The sequence below is a fragment of the Neopelma chrysocephalum genome, unplaced genomic scaffold (assembly GCF_003984885.1).
Source record: "Neopelma chrysocephalum unplaced genomic scaffold, ASM398488v2 Primary Assembly neopelma1_84, whole genome shotgun sequence".
Classification (NCBI taxonomy): Eukaryota; Metazoa; Chordata; class Aves; order Passeriformes; family Pipridae; genus Neopelma; species Neopelma chrysocephalum.
Window position 1 is genome coordinate 4,566,081 of NW_020897746.1, and position 16,397 is coordinate 4,582,477.

The following is a 16,397-nucleotide window of genomic DNA, read 5'->3' on the forward strand; positions in this document are numbered from 1 at the left end:
CCAGAGGATTCTACTCCCCACCAAGTTGCCAGGGGTCTCAGCTGGTCCCCAGTTCCCAGTCAGGGCTAATTTCTGCCCAGTCCTGCCTGCTCTGCTCCTGCCCAACCAGGGAAGGGTTAGCTCTTGAGCAGGGCTGCTCCTGTTCCTGAGGCTCTGTGTAGTTTGGGGGGGAGGGGGAAAACTCTGATACTATTTTCAACCAAAGCCTGAAAAGTGATGTGAGGGACCAGCTGCTTGTGTGCTGTCCTGCCTCTCTGGAGTCCTGTTCTACTCAAATCAATAACTGCCCACAGACAGCACCAGCAAAAGCTGTTGCTGGGGTCTCCTTTGCTTTTCTAGCTTCAGCCAGATCTTATGCAGAACCTACACTGAGATAAAAGAGACTGACACAGTGTGAAACCTTCCTCCTCTTCAGCAGATGGTGTTTGTGACAATGGACTTTGCTTGTGTGGTTGTAGCAGAACGGCCTGGGCTGGCCGAGAAACAGAAAGAGAAGCTGCAGGCTGGGCTTGCTGGGACCGGCTTGCTGTGTAAACCTGGCCTGAAAGGCTGCATCACAAAGGAGCTCTTGTTTTTTCAAGGATCAGGCTTTTCTGCCATCTCCAACTCACCAGCTAAAGCACTGTCATGACTTGCCTGCAGTCAGTAGCTCCAGCCCCTCTGCAGCATTCCCGGCACTCTCCAGGGACTCGCGGTGAGCGAGCAGGTGATGCGTGTCACAATGTGAACTTCATGTTACCTTCACAGGAAACCTAAATGCATCTTAAATGGGGTTAACCTGGTGTCGCTGCCTTAGGCTTTAGCACATCGGTGCTGCATCTGTCCTAGCTGTGAACTCTACATGCTTCATGCCTGAAAACCCTCACGGTTGGAGGAACAGTGTCCTGACTTGAGTGAACCACTGAGATGGTGTGAGTTATGGCTGGTACTGCTGCTGACTGAGCCTGTTCCTGCATATCCTGCTAAAATGATCATGGGGAAGGTGAAGCTGAACCTCCATCAGGCCCATTGCAGTCAGACTGAGACTGCTGAGCACGAACTGCAGTGGATGCTTTCAAGATAAACCTCAACCTCAATCAGGGTGAACAAGAAAAAGCATATTGCCTTGATATTGTCTGGAGGCTGCCTTCTGCACCATGACTGAGGGTAGAATCTGGTTACCATCAAGAACCAGGTGTCAGCTGGCATAAGCCCTCCAAGAAACTGGGTTACCAATATTTCTGACCTGATTCTATCTATCACATTCAAGACGTGAGCGAACACAGAGCAAGTGTTGCTCCTTCAGCAGGAAAGGCCAAGAAGCCATGTGCTCTGATGCTGTTTGCATGTCTCAGCTAGTCCCAGGCCTCCAGAAACTCTTTTCCCAATTCCATTTTGGCTGTCTGAGCATCTCCCTGTTCCCGAGCAGCCTACCAAACCACAGCAGTCTGTGAAGAAGCTGATGAGTGTGGCAGGGAGACTATTGCAGGCTCAGTCCCACATTTGGTTAATACCCGGGGGAGATGTTTACCTTCACGAGGAGAGGGGCTACGTACATCTGTCAGCTCTGCTATTCAGCAGCATCAATCCCATGGACACACACACCACCTGAAATCCGAGAGCCAGCTCAGCCCTGTGTACATATCTCCTCACCAGTCTGACTCCGATAGCACCAGGCTTTCTCACAGCGCTTGGAAACAAACCTCACTTAGCCCTGGAAAGCCTCAGAAGCTCTTTCACAGCAAGCCATGTGTGAACTTAATGTGTTCCATACCAGCACCATCCACCTGCCTCTGCCCTCCTCAGTTACAATAGGCACAACGGGCCTGGGCAGGTAGGAGGACACTGGGCACAGCTGGACTTGGACGCTGGAGGGTTCAGCCAGAGTCCACTCTTCCCCACAGCATTGCTTTCAGCTAAAGATCAAATCTCTCTTTACCTCTTCTTTCACTCAAAGCTCTCAGAGTGGTGCCGTATGGATGCAATCATGATGTTCATTAGTCTCTGTCTGAGCCCTCTCATGTTGCAAAATCCCTGGAGGGGACAGGCTGGAGTGGGATGGGGTTTGCTGCAGCTGAGCTCTGGTGGTTTTCCCCCCGGGGTTTCAAGAAGTTTTGTTCCACCCATGAGAAGTGCCAGGCATCAGGGGAAGATTTGTTTCTTGGCAGCTGTTTCCGTTTTGCTCTAGAAAACTGATGCCGTGCTAGGAATGCACTGTGACTAAAACCCCTCTGGGCTGCTCAGGTCAAATAGCAAATTGCAGCAATAGGGGAAATGGGGGACAGGAGAACACTTCTGATCTGTAGAGAGCAAACAGAAGGGCCGAGCCCTTTCATTTCCCTTTCATCCTTCCCTGAGCCAAAAGCAGGAGGTGAGCAGTTTGAGGGAGAGGCGGAAGCTGGGGGTTGGCAGGCTGCTTCCTCCCACCTCTGGCAGCCACAGAGCACAGACATGCAGGCTTGGCTCTGCCTGTGCCTGCTCTGGGGAGCTCTGACACTGTCAGTCTAGTTGCTTTTGAGGTGGTGTCTAATCCCTTTGGAGAACAGACCACTCTCTTTCCACTTGTTTTGCACAGGGCTCAGGAAAGCTTTCGGGATCAGAGGATTAAACAAGGGGTGTGACGAGCAGTGACAGTTTGGGAAAAACACAAGCAGCAAAAGGTTTTGATACTGTCAGAGAACATGACAGGCAGGTTCACAGCCTCTGCAGGCCTTGGCTTCCTGTTTTCTTGTGCCAAACGGGGAAAACAATCCTGTGCGGTGACAGAGTCGCAGGTGGTGACCTTGTGGCAGGCAGGGCAGAGCTGGAGATGCTGAGAGCAAAGTAGAAAGCCCAGGCAGGGGCTGGGAGGGGGAGGGATGCTCTGCAGGGACTAGGGAAGCTGGGCACAGCTTTCTTTGGGAGGATGCTGTGAAGCATCTGGAAACTCATCTCCGATGTGCTCAGCTCTGTCCACTGCACCCTGGACACTGAAGTTGCTCTCAGGGCATCTCTTCCTCCTGCTCAGGGACTGCCAGGGCCGATAGGAACCGCTGGGGCTGGAGGGTGGGGGTGAGAGGTGCAGGAACCCAAAACTTGTCTCCTTGCCCTCCACTGGCTGAAGGTGCCAGGACTGAGGATGGGGCCATCCCTGCCCAGGGGGGTGCCCCTTGGGTGAGCACAGAGTGGGCACAGCCCTAATGCTCCAGTCCCTCGATGCTGCTGCAAAATGGGTCGCCCCATCAAAACAGACCTTGCCTTGTTCCCAGACTAAAAGAAGGGGCTGTGTGATAAAAGGCTGCAGCTGGTCTATCTAATCTCCCACCAGTGTCTGCATTAACTGTCAAGACAGTGATTTCCTTGATGCTGAGCAATTTTTTTCTGTGCACGCATCCAGCTAATCAATTAAGTTTCTCAGCAGCTTCCTCCAGCATTCAGGCTTGGAGGGTGGAAGGAATTTGTTATTCTAGGCACTGTTGGAGAGGCATGAACTGTACTAAAAGCAAATTGGTTGCGCTTTCCAAGCACTGACACTCTTCACTCACAGCTTGTCTTGCTGATTCTCCTCCCCCTCCCTCCTCCCTGCTCTCCTGAGCACCTCTGGGTACAGCCCTGGTCAGACCAGCTCACACAGAGCTGGCCTGAGGCACATCTGCTCAGCACCACACTGTGCCCAGCTGTGCTGGAGCTGGGTGTTTGGGACACTCTGTGTCCCCTGTGTCCCATCCAGAGGATGTTTTCCTTGGGACAGGGTCTTCCTACAGCAGGTCAGTTTGGCTCTGCAAGGGCTGAATGCTGCTGGATTATCTCACCTGCTTTCCCAGCTGCAGCTGGTACAAGCTGGCAAGGCTGGGTGCCACACCACTGTCATGGGGATGTGTCTCTGCTGAAAAACTATTCTCTCTTGGTGCTTTTATTCCTTTTCCCATCTTGTTTTCCTCCTTCTTTGTTGTTCCTTGCCCTGCCTAGGTGTGGTCCTCCCCATATGGGAGGCAGACACTGTGGGATGCATTCACATCCGCCCCAGTAACCTTGGGCTTTGCAGAGCTGAGCACTGGGCTGAGAAAGGGAAGTGGAAGGATCCAGCAGGGTGGGTGGAGGAACCAAGAAATATGGGGAGTTTGGGGTGATCCCAGGAAGATTTATGGATGGTTGAAAAGAATCGTGTCTCCTGCCAGATCGGATACACCCTGGCTCTCTTCTAGTGGGAATGGGGATGTTTTTTGTGATTATTTAGCAATGCAATGGCTGAAATATGGGAGTGGCAGGGTTGCCGGAGTCAGGAAGGCCATAGAGGTTTTTTAGGAGGTCAGGCAGTTGTGTAAGACTCCTCACTCCCCACACTTTAGCCTGTCAGGATATGTGCACACATCCTCCCGGGCCAAGGAAAATTTGACCCCAGCAGGACTGCTGTTGGCTGGGTGGCTGGTGGGTAGGGATGGCCACAGCTTGAGTCTAGCTTGGCCTGGAGGTGAGCAATGTCTTTTCCTTCAAGTGCAGCCTCAGGGCTGCCTGTTCAAAGGCTTCCCTGCGGGTTTGTTGCTCAATGTGTCATCCTGCTTGGAAGTCACAGCACAGAGGATAAGGAGAAACTGAGTGAAGAAAATGAGCCATGCCTTCAGAGGGTAATCTTTCTCAGCAAGAGGATTTCAGCCACCTCCAGTCGTGTTCTCTACAGCAAAATAATCTGCTGCTAATAGTATTCCTCTTTTTAAGCTAAATCCCATAGATGTTCTGCTCGGGAAGTGATTTGGTGAACCAGGAAAGAGAACCCAGGATGCCTGCTGCCAGTCTTCTTTCCAAGCCATTACACAACACTGTTCTGGGGTTAACAAACCGAAAACATCTGGGAATAATCAAAGCTATTTATGCTCTGGGAAAGCATGGCTGGAGAAAGTTTGAAGGAAGCAACTTGAAAGCTCAGCATTGTTAAAAGCAGTCTGGAAGCCCTGAAAATTAAAACTAGGGTAACATCTACAAAGAGTGAGGAAGTATCAAGAGAAGGATCTAATATCCTCTGTGGAGCAGAGAGAGACGGAATGAATTGTAACGTTTGAGCCTTTACTAAGCTACAGGGCATTAAAAATTCCTTTGGAACAAACAAATCTGCCATTCCTGCGGTTTCTACTGGCTGGAGAGCAGAGGGAAAGACCAGGGGTCTGGCTTAAAAGCAGCCTGGGGATTGGAAGTGTGATTTAGAGACAGATAACTACAATCCTCCAAAGGCCTGGTACTGGCGATGCAGAGCCCACAGCGAGCAGTACCTGCCAGGGCTGGCTCAGGGGGATGCAGGGTGTACAGTGGAGATGTGGGGCTCAATGCCATCCCTGCCAGGGTGTCACCAGCCAGAGTACAGCTGGGGCAGGGAGGAATGTAACCTGCAGGCCCTGCTTTCCAAGTGTCAGGATGTGTGCTTGGGCTGGCCAATGGCACTGCCATGGGAAGGGGAACAAGACAGGTCCTGGTTCCTGGGGGATGTTCCTCCTGGAGGGTGACAGTGCCTTGCTGCCTGTCACTGCGGGGAATGTGCTCAGATCTCCTCTGGCGTGGGAGTTCAAATGATCCTGGGATCGTCCTCTGAGCCTGGTGGATAACCCAGGGCTGGCAGCTGGAAACACTGTCCGTGGAGTGTCCAGCTGGGAGCAGGGACTTTGGTGCTCCTTGTGCTTGCTGAGCTACCTGCAGCACTGACTCTGCTCCTTCCTCAGCAACCTGGGAGCAGCTTCCCTGGAATGACTCAGGGAGCCAGCCTCCATTGATGAAAATCCGGTCTTTTAGCATCACTGGGAGGCAAGTCTGTTGCTGGAAAATCTCATTTGTGCTGATTTGTAGAAGCTTTAATTGTGGAGGGCCTCTCTCAGTGCTTTCCATTCCCTCTTGTACCACTTTAAATCTCTCCCTAGTCCTGCCTCTGGCTGGGTCTGGAATAAAAGCTCCTATCATCTCCAAGAGATGGAAAAGTAGCCTGGGCGTGGGGAGGGTGAGCACACTGGAGGAAGGACAATGGGACAACCAGCCACAACAGGAGCCATGGAAATGGTTAAAGATTTGGGGAATCCAGATCTGCTGCATCTTCTGTGACAATCTGGCCTCCCCAGCATCCTTGTAAATGAGAAACCGCATAAGCCTCACACTCTATTATTGCTACAGAGCATTAGAGTCTCTCATTTAGGATAAACATTCTCATCTCCAGCAGAGCATGAATAACATTAAATGAGATAGTTAAAATGTTTCAGGCCAATTATAGCCCCGGTGTAACTTCGGCAGAGTTACACCAGGGATTAATTTGATCCGGAGAGCTCTGCCTCCTGTTCCGAACTGGGATTCCAGCACGGGTAATTACATCCTGCCTCTCTGCACTTCCTCTGGAGTTTTAATTGGGTTGAATGGACTCAAATTCTGCTTTTTTCTTCAGAAAGCCACCAAATTTCCAAACTGCTACACGAGCTGAGGGAGCTCTGCCCTGCCTCTCTGCTGTGCTAGTGAGGGTCAGGTCTGCTCAGGGATGCTGACAGCCCAGCACCCCTCTGTACCTTCTGCTGCTAAACCCACCACCCCGATCTCCTGTTGGGGGTCCAGCCCTCACCTCCCAGCCTGGATTCCAGGCCAGGCTCCTTGTGCACTGAGACAGGCAGCTGGACTGTCTCCCTCTTCCACTTCCCAGCCTTCTCAGTAAATCAGTGTTAATGAGGGACATTTGACCCTCTCTTTCCCTGAACAGCCTTATGAAGCATTTTTGTTCCATGAGATAGTTAAGAAACTTGAAGCAATTTCCTCTCCTTGCTTCTACTCTAGTTTTTTGGTGGATTTTTTTTTCTTTTTTTTTTTGAGAAAAGGAAAAGTTGTAGGCCACACACAGCCTTTAGGATGCCTCAGAAGTGGGAGCAGAGGAGAGGCAGCAGGGTCTGATGTGAAGGGGATGGAGCAGCCAGGCCAGTCACGATGAGGTGACCCCAGCCCTGGTCCACTCGGTCTGTCAGAGAGGCCACGTGTGCAAGTGAGACAGGAGGGCCAGAGCTGGAGAAGTGCACTGGCTGGCTGTGATTAGGAATTTAATTGTGAAGGAATCGAATTCCAAGGCATTATCTCACTGAGTTGGAGCAATACAGGGCCACGCATCCTCCATAGCCAACTGTATACAGGGGGGAGGGCAGAGGGAAGGGTGCTGGGAACGGTCTCCCTCACAGATTTCCAGGACTTTCTGCTGCTGTGTGGTCCATTTCCCTTCTCACAGGGCAATGACGAAAACAGACAGTCAGATAAACCCCGGGGAGCTGGGCCCAGCCCCCCAGCCTCGCCCCCTCCTCCAAGGCTGTGTGGGACTATGGGTCCCACTCCACCTCCACCCCTCCAGCTGGGGGTATCCCACTCGCCTTTCATTTCCCTTTTTGTTTTTCCTACGCTGTATTTTAGTGGGGACAGAGATGGAAAGAAGAGCAGAGATGTCACAATCCTTCCTTCCTCCTCAAACAAACGGCATCTCAGTGAGATAACAACAGTATGACCACGATGGTGTGACCGTGTCCAGCCTCCTGACCTGAAGGAGACCTTCAGCATCCTTTGGAGAAGTGCTGGTGACACCCTGCCTGCCCCGTGAAGGCTGCCACGACCCCTTCTGTGTTTCTTGTAAAATGGAGGCTGGTTTTGGCCGGCAGAGAGAACACAACGAACGAGGTTAAGCAAATTCCCACTCCCACCCATCCGGGGCCTTCCGGGACCATCCCAAATCTCCATGCAGACCACAAACACCCCGTCATGGCCAGCAAGCCTTGCGCAGCTCCTGGCTGCAGGCAGGCTCGCCCGCTCTGAGCTCAGCTGCTGGCTGTGGCTGACTGAGTAAATAAAGAACATTTCTCACGAAATCCACCCTCTTGGAGGTCCCCAGGCGGAGAGCTGGCCTTTCCATGGCTCAGGAAACCTTTATCCCCCAAATCTACAGCAGCCCCGTGCTGCAGTTGATTTAGCAAGCGATGTTTGCACACCCAGGTTTGCAGTGCACTGACCCTGTTCCCGGCAGCACCGTGACATTTGCAGGCACCGTTTCCATCTGGCCCCCTTGTTGTACTTTCTGGGAGTTTTTGTGTGCTAGTCCAAATGGGGGGAAAGGTCAGAGTTATGGATGGAAGGTCCAGACTAAAATCTGGACTTCCCTAAACCCAGGATGACTGTGCCTGGGCTAACCCTGCAGATTAGGGCTCCAGTGGCCTCCCCTCAGCAAGGCTCTGCTCCTAATCTTTGGGGCTCTCATAGCTCCAGCACACACCCATATTTTTTGGGGCTCTTCTCCATCCTGTTTCTGACCTTGCAGATCCTCCTTGTTGCTCCTCTCTGCCCACTCAGAGCTGAACAGCCTCTACCCTGATGCCTCCTCTGCAGCTAAGCCCTTGACCTTTATTTTCCCTTAAATCAATACCTAAAAGCCATGCTACAGCAATACCAGCATGTCAGGGGAATCCAGGTGATTTGTATCATCTGAAGAGCTGATTCTGCTTTTGGGGATCAATCCTGGTAAGCTTTTGTCTTTTCAGCTCCCAATCTCTTCTGCGCTGCCTTCAGCACAGTATTGTATTCATCCCCTGACCTCCCTCCCTGGCATTATTGACTCTGTATCTTGGTTTTAATCTCCTATAAAATGAAGGCAGCTCCAGGTAAAAGCAGTTCTATTCTTCCCGATCATAATATTTCTTTTGCCAAAAAGGAGAAAAAAAATTGTTTAACATGAGTTGAAGTTGAAAAGGCTTAATTAAAAAACTTAACGGGGAAAAAACTACAGGGAAAACTCTACAGACTTTTGTCAAATTCTCACTGTGGAGAATCAAGCTGCTGGGAGCTCTTGTTGATATCTGTGGCAGGGAGGTGACCCTACAGCCCCAGGATGGGGAGAGGGTGCTGCCATCAGCCAGGAGCATCCTGGAGAGGAGCCGCATCCAAGGCTTCTTCCCCACCATCGCTGCTCAGCCACTCTCCTTCCTCCAATGCTCTGTCCTGCTATGGCTGTCTGCAGTGGTTGGCTCTCAGAAGGAGCAAACAGCCTGTTTTGGGTGCAAACAGGGTGTATTTGCCAGTGAAAATTCATGCCAGCCCTGCTGGTGAGGCCAGCAGAACTGTGCCCACAGAAAGGATTCAGCTTGTAACTACTCCACTCATAAAAAAAACCCCAAGACCTATCTCCTTCTGATTAATATCTATTGGCAAAAGCTTCAGGAACTGCTTTTTCAGTTAGTTGAAGCTGATGTTTGTGAGCCCACCATTCCCAATGACTGATCAGATAGACTTTTCCCATCAGAGCATTTATTTTTCCAACAGGACACCGAGTCCTGAAACAAATGAAGGCTTGCACAAGAAATCCTCTGCCTCAGTTTGGCAGCAAACAGAAAACAGGAACATTTTTCTTTATTCTAATACCAAATTTTTGTGGCTAAATAGAGCCAAAAATATATCTCACCCCCACCCTCCCCCCACTTCTCCCAGACACAAGACATCTCCGAACGCCGAAAGCAACTTTTCCCTGCCACAAATGGACCAGATAAACCCAGCATGAGACTGGTGCTTAGGAGAAACAGATGCGCCTCTAATGCTGTCATCTACAGCAAGCTGTGTCTGCAAACTGATCTTTTATTAATGTTTTTATAGCGATGGGAAAGCTGCGGGGCAGGGCCCCCGATCGCCCCGTGCCCGCGGGCTGCGCTACGGCTGGGCCTGCTGGACACAACACAACCCAGGGCTCAGCCTTAGACAGGCAAAGTTCCTTCCTGCACCAGTGTTTAAGCCAGAGCCTGACTCTCCCTGAGCCGTGGGAGGGCAGCTGGGTGATGTGGGTTTGTCAGTGTTCAGGTTGGTGTTGTGGGTTGGTCTGCGGAGGGTTTTGGTGTGTGCCGATGGGCTGGGTGCTGCCTGCAGGGCATGGGGGAGCTGCAGGAGGAGAAGGAATCATCATTAGTTGTATGATCAGAGCTGGGACAGAAAAGGCTAGAAGACTGGGGGGATCTGCCAAAGGAAAGGCAGGGCAAGGTGAGTCCCTGAGCTGCTCTGGGCATTCAGCACCCCCGGGGGGGATCAGGAATGAGCCCTGGCCTCAATTTGCCCCCAGAACTCCACACATGTGCCCCCTCACCCTCAACACCAAAGGTTCCCTCCCAGGGCCAAGGCCTATGAGTTGCCCTACCTTTTCTGGGAGCCACAGACGGACACCCCAGAGCCAGCCCTCACTCCCTGGGGTCAATGAACAGGACACAAAGCCACATCAGTCACAAATTCAACACAGAACCACCAGAATTGTTTGGTTTGGAAGACCATCCATAGCTTCTCTGGGAAACCTGCACCCCATCCCAGATGGATTACCACTGGCTCTGCTGCCTTTTCTGTCCCTACAAGGTGCTCCTGGCATCCAGACAGTGGGTGGGAGGCCACAGAGAAAGAGCTGGATGTGCCCTCACCTGGGAACTGAGCTCCTATTGAAAGTAATTGGAAAAATGGGGGGTTTCCTTCCAATCTGGCAGTTCCAGGCTATACTTTCCTTTCCCTAGAGCGAGACACTTTTCTTGAGACTTCACAGGCTCACCAGTAGGCAGGAAGACCTAGAAATCCTGGATAAAACAAGAGAAAAACATCATTAAAATGTGACAGGCCTTTTTACCCCAAGCTAGCACTTCCTTTTCACAGTTTCCCCAAATCCGCATCATCCCAGATAACTGCTACATCCCACCTGGCTTTTACTCCAAAGTGGTGTCACGTAGTGCTTGAGTCAGAGCTGGCCTCAGTCCTGGTCTCTTCCTCTCCCTCGGAGTGCCTGGGGACAGAGGAGATGGGATGAGCTGTGGGCAGCAGTGCCAATTGCAGCCCCTTTCAAAAGGAAAGTGATAACTCTGTAACAGCAAACCCCCCCTTTCCCCATGTCCCCACGGCTCTCCAAAGCAGTGTGCAGCAGCAGGGTAAATGTCCCTTGCAGGGGGACCAGGCTCCTCATCTCAAGTCCCACAAGGAATTTCTGCAGCACAGTTTAGCCTGGAATATGCTAATTTTCTCCAACAATGCTTTTTTCTTTTCTTTTTTTTTTCTCTTTTTTTTTTTTTTGCTAGGAAATAAATAAATCATGAAAGTTCTCCATCATTCTCTCCAACCAGCTGTCCCTGTATCACGGCCCATCCTTCCCCTGGGCTTTGGAACTGGGTCAGTGAGCAACATCCAGCAGTGGTTGCTTCCCACTGAAATTCATAGAAAGCAGATATGGCCCCTGGTGCTTTGCAGTGACTTTGCCTTTCCAGCACGAATCTCAGCCAGCCCAGAGTGGGGTGGCTGGAGGAGCAGATGATGCCCAAGCAAAACCTCAAAGGGACCAGGGGCTCTTCCAGCAGCGCTTCCCTGCATCCCACTGCCATGCTGGGGGTCATGGCTTTGCATCTTCACTGCCTGGTGGGGACTGGATGTCTTTGAACTTCCATCCCCTGCCAAACTTGGCTGAAACAAGCCAGCAGGCTCAAAAGCCATCTGGGGGAGCAGACACACGTGTGTGCATGGACACACACAGAGAGCAATCACACAGCACTTACTGCTGGGGAAACCAGGAAAAAGGGGGAGCAGCTTCATCCCGTAATTTTGGCCTTGCTCTGCCTGGTTACACCCCATGGTAAAAGGGAATTTGTTCTCTATGGGTTGGGGACCAGGTCTTGGGACAGAGCGTGTCTCATCACAGGGAACGTAGCTGAAACAAGTCCAGGAACCTCCTTGGGTTGCCAGAGGAGCCCTGCAGAGCCCAGAGAGGTGGGTAAAACCCATCCCCACCTCCAGACACCCAGCTGGCTTTTCCACTTGTGAAGCACAGCTCCTTTGCAGTGCTAGAATTTGGGGTCACTTTCAATACCTCACTCCAAAATCAGAGGAAAAACCAGAGATGCTCTCTGAGTCACTGGCATGTTGTTACCAAGGACACTAAGGTTCCTGATTTTGAAGAAGAGATTAATTACATTCTACAAATAGACATTTTATCTGCACTGAAGAGCAGCAAGAACGAGTTCTTTTAGCGTAGCTCATTATGTATCAGCAGGTAGTATTGTGACAGATGTAGGAATCCAGTCGTATTGTCACTTGGGTTTAATCATCAGAAAGCTGTCTTCCCCGGGTCAGCTCCTAGTGAGGATTTGTAATATTTACATAGCACTTGGGGCTGGCTTCTTTATTGCTGGAGTCTGTATTCACTCGTCAGTCTCTCATTATGCATATGCCAGTATTAATTGCATTTAGAAATGAGATTCTAAAGCAGAAGTGAGAGCTATTTAGACCTCCATTCAGCTTGAAAGACAGCAGCCTTCTGTGTGACAGCTCTCGAGATGTTCTTGTGCTCAGCTCTCTTCCCCAGCTGAAAAGCAGGTGTTGGAGAGAGTTGGTGTCGGAGCCACTGTATCAGCACTGCCTTTTGTGCATGCCCAGACATTTATATAACCGACAGGATAATGACTCCGCAGATGTGGCACAGAATTGACCCTTCTGGTACTGGATTGAACACAGCAAGGGAGAGAGCGGATCCGCTCCGTTGCTGTGCAGACGTGAGGGGGGACAGCGATGCTGAGCCTTATCTCCCACGGAAAGAGGAGGGGTGTTTTCTTGCCGGTGGGTTTGGGGGTTATTTATTGGCTCGGCTGTGCCTGCAGCACTTTGGAGCAGTGTTTGTGGCCTTGCTAATGTATTTAAGGTCTCACAGAAATTCAGCTGACACTTGTCTGTGCCTGCCTGCTGCGCGCTGATTGCTCCAGCCTGGAGATGCAGAGCCGTGTGCCACCGCTGCCAGCCGTGCCTGGGCGGTGGAAATGAGGAGGTCACGTCCTGCTTTCCAGAGGGAAATAAGCTGGAAGGTTAATCTAGATGATGCCAAACTGCTGGCTCTGTTTTCTCCAGCCTGGGGTGCAGAGGGTCTGTTCTTGCCTTGCAGCACCATGTGTGGGGTGTGACAAAGGTGTTCTCATGAGGGGAGAGATCGCCACAGGCACTAAATGCTTCCTCTCTCCGTGGCCCTGGCTCCCAGTCCTAGGAAAATAACCCCTCTGGGGCATGGAGAATTCATGTCCAGCCTGTTGGGAGGGGGCTGAAAAAACAGCAGCAAGGCAAATGCACGTTTCACTTCTCCAAAGAGCCTCCTTTGCTTTGCCATAGTCCAGCACTGCCCCACCAAGCCTGATCCATCTCTAAGAGCTCTCTGTGGAACACATCTCCCCTCACAGATGTGACCCTTCCCAGTAGGCTCCTGTGGGTGCTCCTGTGCTCTGTTGAGTGCTCCTGTACTCCCTTGCGTGCTTAGTGCCCTGCATCCTCCAGCGCTGGATTGGTACCAAAACCCAACCCTGGGTTCCATGCCAGCATCATTTCTACCTCCCCAAAACCAGGAGCAGCTCCAGCCAGGAAGGGGCAGGAGGGGAGGAACATGAGAAAGGCAAACAGAACAGAAATGCATAACCAGCCCTGGCCCCCGGCCAGGACCTCCTCATTAAATATCACATACAACAAAGGATAAATCACTGCTCGTTCAGGTAATCCAAGCACCGAAGCCCAAGGAGTCCCTCTTGACCTTCCTGTCCCTTGATGAGATGTTAGTCCAGGGTAGTGTTCCAGTTTGCTTTTCAACTCCAGCGAGGTGGGGGATAACAGAACCCATGGCTGGGATGCTGGGAGGAAACTCTCCAAACCTCTCCATTGGAGATGATGGCAGCCAGCTCCAGGGGCCAACCTTAACCCCACAGACCCCCTGCCAAGCCCTCCAGCCCTGCGAGTGTGGGCCAAGGACAACCTGCACCATCCCTGGCAGCCCCAAGGTATATAAATAGAAGACAGGGACGTGAAGGAGGTCAAGTGAGCAGAGGATTTCACATAATCTGATCTTGCCTGTGTTGTTCATTTGTGTCCTTTGCCCAGGACGCACGCCCTGCTTCGCACACGGGGACGTCAGAGACAGAGGGTTGATCCTGCACCGAGCCAGGTTTATCCCGTGGAACATGCGGGCTCCTGACTTTTTCTTCATTGTGTGCTGTTTTTTCAGGATTGTCTTTAATCCAGTTGTCATCCACAGCAGTGCACATTTGGAAAATCATGGTCTTTGTTACTGTTTGGGGTTCCGGTGCCTGACCAGACTGAGCCTGGTCCTCTAGCTCACCAAAACCCAGTTGGATCAAAACTGTACTGGGGCTCTGGTGCCACAGGTCTGTTCCTGGTCCTGAGAATGCTGCCTGACCTCCACCATCTCCATCTGAAGCCTTGGTCCACTCTGCCTTGATCTCCTGTACCACTTCTCCCCAGTCCCTGTGGGACTTTTCTCTTGCTTTTGCTACTTCTCTTTTCCAGGATAGGAAAGGCTGAAGACAGAATCTCTCCTGGTATAGACCAGAATGGCTCTGATTGATGCCAGCACAGAGCAAGGCAAGTAGATGAATGTCCAAAATAGAGCAAGTAGAAAATCTCTTAATAGGCACTGGTAGTTAATGGTGAGAGCAATTAATCACTAAAAAAACTATTCCAGAGGCATGTGGCTTCTCTGTGGGCTGTGTTGCTGTCTCGCTGGCCAAGCATTGACGATGGTGATGGTGGTGATGGTGAAACCAGATGGGTGCTAGGACTGACCAGGCTGCAGGGCCCCAGTTTAGATGTGGTGGAAGGAGCACTGATCCTGCCATGAGCAGGAAGGGCAGCACCAGTGTCCCTCCCAGCCCCAGCTTTCTCAGCTCCAGGCTCCTTCCTGTCTCCTCCTGCACGGATTTGTGCTTTCCCACTGCTTGCTCCTTACAAGCTGCCCTCTCACACTGCTCCCATGGGCAGGGCTTGTGCTGCAGTTGGATCTGCCTTCCCAGGACCGGGGCACTGCACTGTCTGCACACTGTGCCTTCAGTGCCATCGCTCCAGGTGACCTGTCCCCCAGCTACTACCTGCCCCATGTGTGGGCAGTGCTGCCCAATTGTCCTGCAGCTTCCAAAGGACAATTGGAAGCTGCAGGCTGCCAGCCTTGCCAGCCACCCTAATACCCCCTGCCCAGAGGCAGCCCCCAGCCCTGCTCAGGCCCTTAATGAATGTTGAATTCCGCCGGTGCCGTGCTGCAGGTAGCACGGGGAGGGCTGGGGGCACGCAGGCCAGGAGATGCCTTCCCTGCTTTGAGTCTTGTTTCTCCCTGCCCTGACTTAATTGGCTCATTAAGTGCCAATTTGACCTCCACACTTTCAGATGTCTCCAGTCTCCAGTGGTAAATAGATTTGTGCGTCTCCAGCGGAAACCTCCCCGGGCTGAGCCTGGTGTTGGAGCAGGCGGCTGCACAGCAAGCGAGGGCAATGCTCGGCCTCGCCGAGAGCACGGCCCTGCTGCCACCGAGCTGAAGCCAAGCGAGAGCTGAACGGGAACAAAACTCCCTCCCAAAAGGCACGGGGGAGCTGCAGGTAGTGGAAGCCGCAGCCGCCGGCACCGTGCCCGTGGCGCAGCGGGGAGGCACCGAGCAGGAGGTGACCCTGCCCTCCTGTCGCAGCTTTGTCATTGCCTCGGTGTGGGACTGCAGCAAGTCCCTTCCCATCTGCTCCCTGCCATTGCCTCAGAGCCAGGAGGAGTGTGAGCGTGTGTGTGAACACGGAGCACAGTGCAACAGGGCCACGGCTGCAGGGTGGTGGCTGCTGACTGCTGAGAGCCAACATTCAGCCCATGCTCTCGAGCATCCCACGTACCCAGACACTCCTGGGACCCCAAGGATGGAGCAGGATCTCCCTGGGGCTGTTTTACACCAGCTGAGTGCTGCTGAGTGTCACTGGTAGCCTGGTGATGTCTCCACAGCTGAGATTACTGCTCAGTCTCCTCCCAGGCTGAGGCATGAACACAGACAGGCATCCAGGCTGCTTGCCAGGATGGATGGCAGGGACTGGACTGCTCCATTTGGGAAATGCACCTTGATCGGTGCATGTAAAAGCATCCCAGGAGTTCAGCCCTGGCCCTTTGCACCAGAAAGGCAGGAGGACCAATCTTGCATTTCCTCCTTGCTCTCACTGGTGCATTGGAGAGGAGGTGACAGCACATCACAGAGGGCTCCCCTCTGCCCAGCTCGAGGGAATGTCTCCTGGTGTCACCCAGAGAACTGAAACCAGAAGGAACCCCAATATCTCCAAGAATAGATCATTGGCTGAGTTGAGAGACCCTCCACCCCAAGGCCACTTCTCACCCTCCCGTCCCCACCCCCAGGGCCCCGAGGGGACAGGAAGGGGATGGGAGAGGACATACGGTTCGACTTTGTTGCAGAAGCGGCGCCGCAGCAACAGAAGCAGTGGACCGAGGACCAGGATTGTGGTGCACATGGCGCTTCCTCCATCACCACGCGGTGCCAACAGCCCCTCACATCCCTCCTGGAGCCACCACTCAGCCCAGGGCTGCCACCCGTGCCTGGATGGCCTGTCACCCCTGGCTCGTGGGCACCTTTCCCCAGCAGC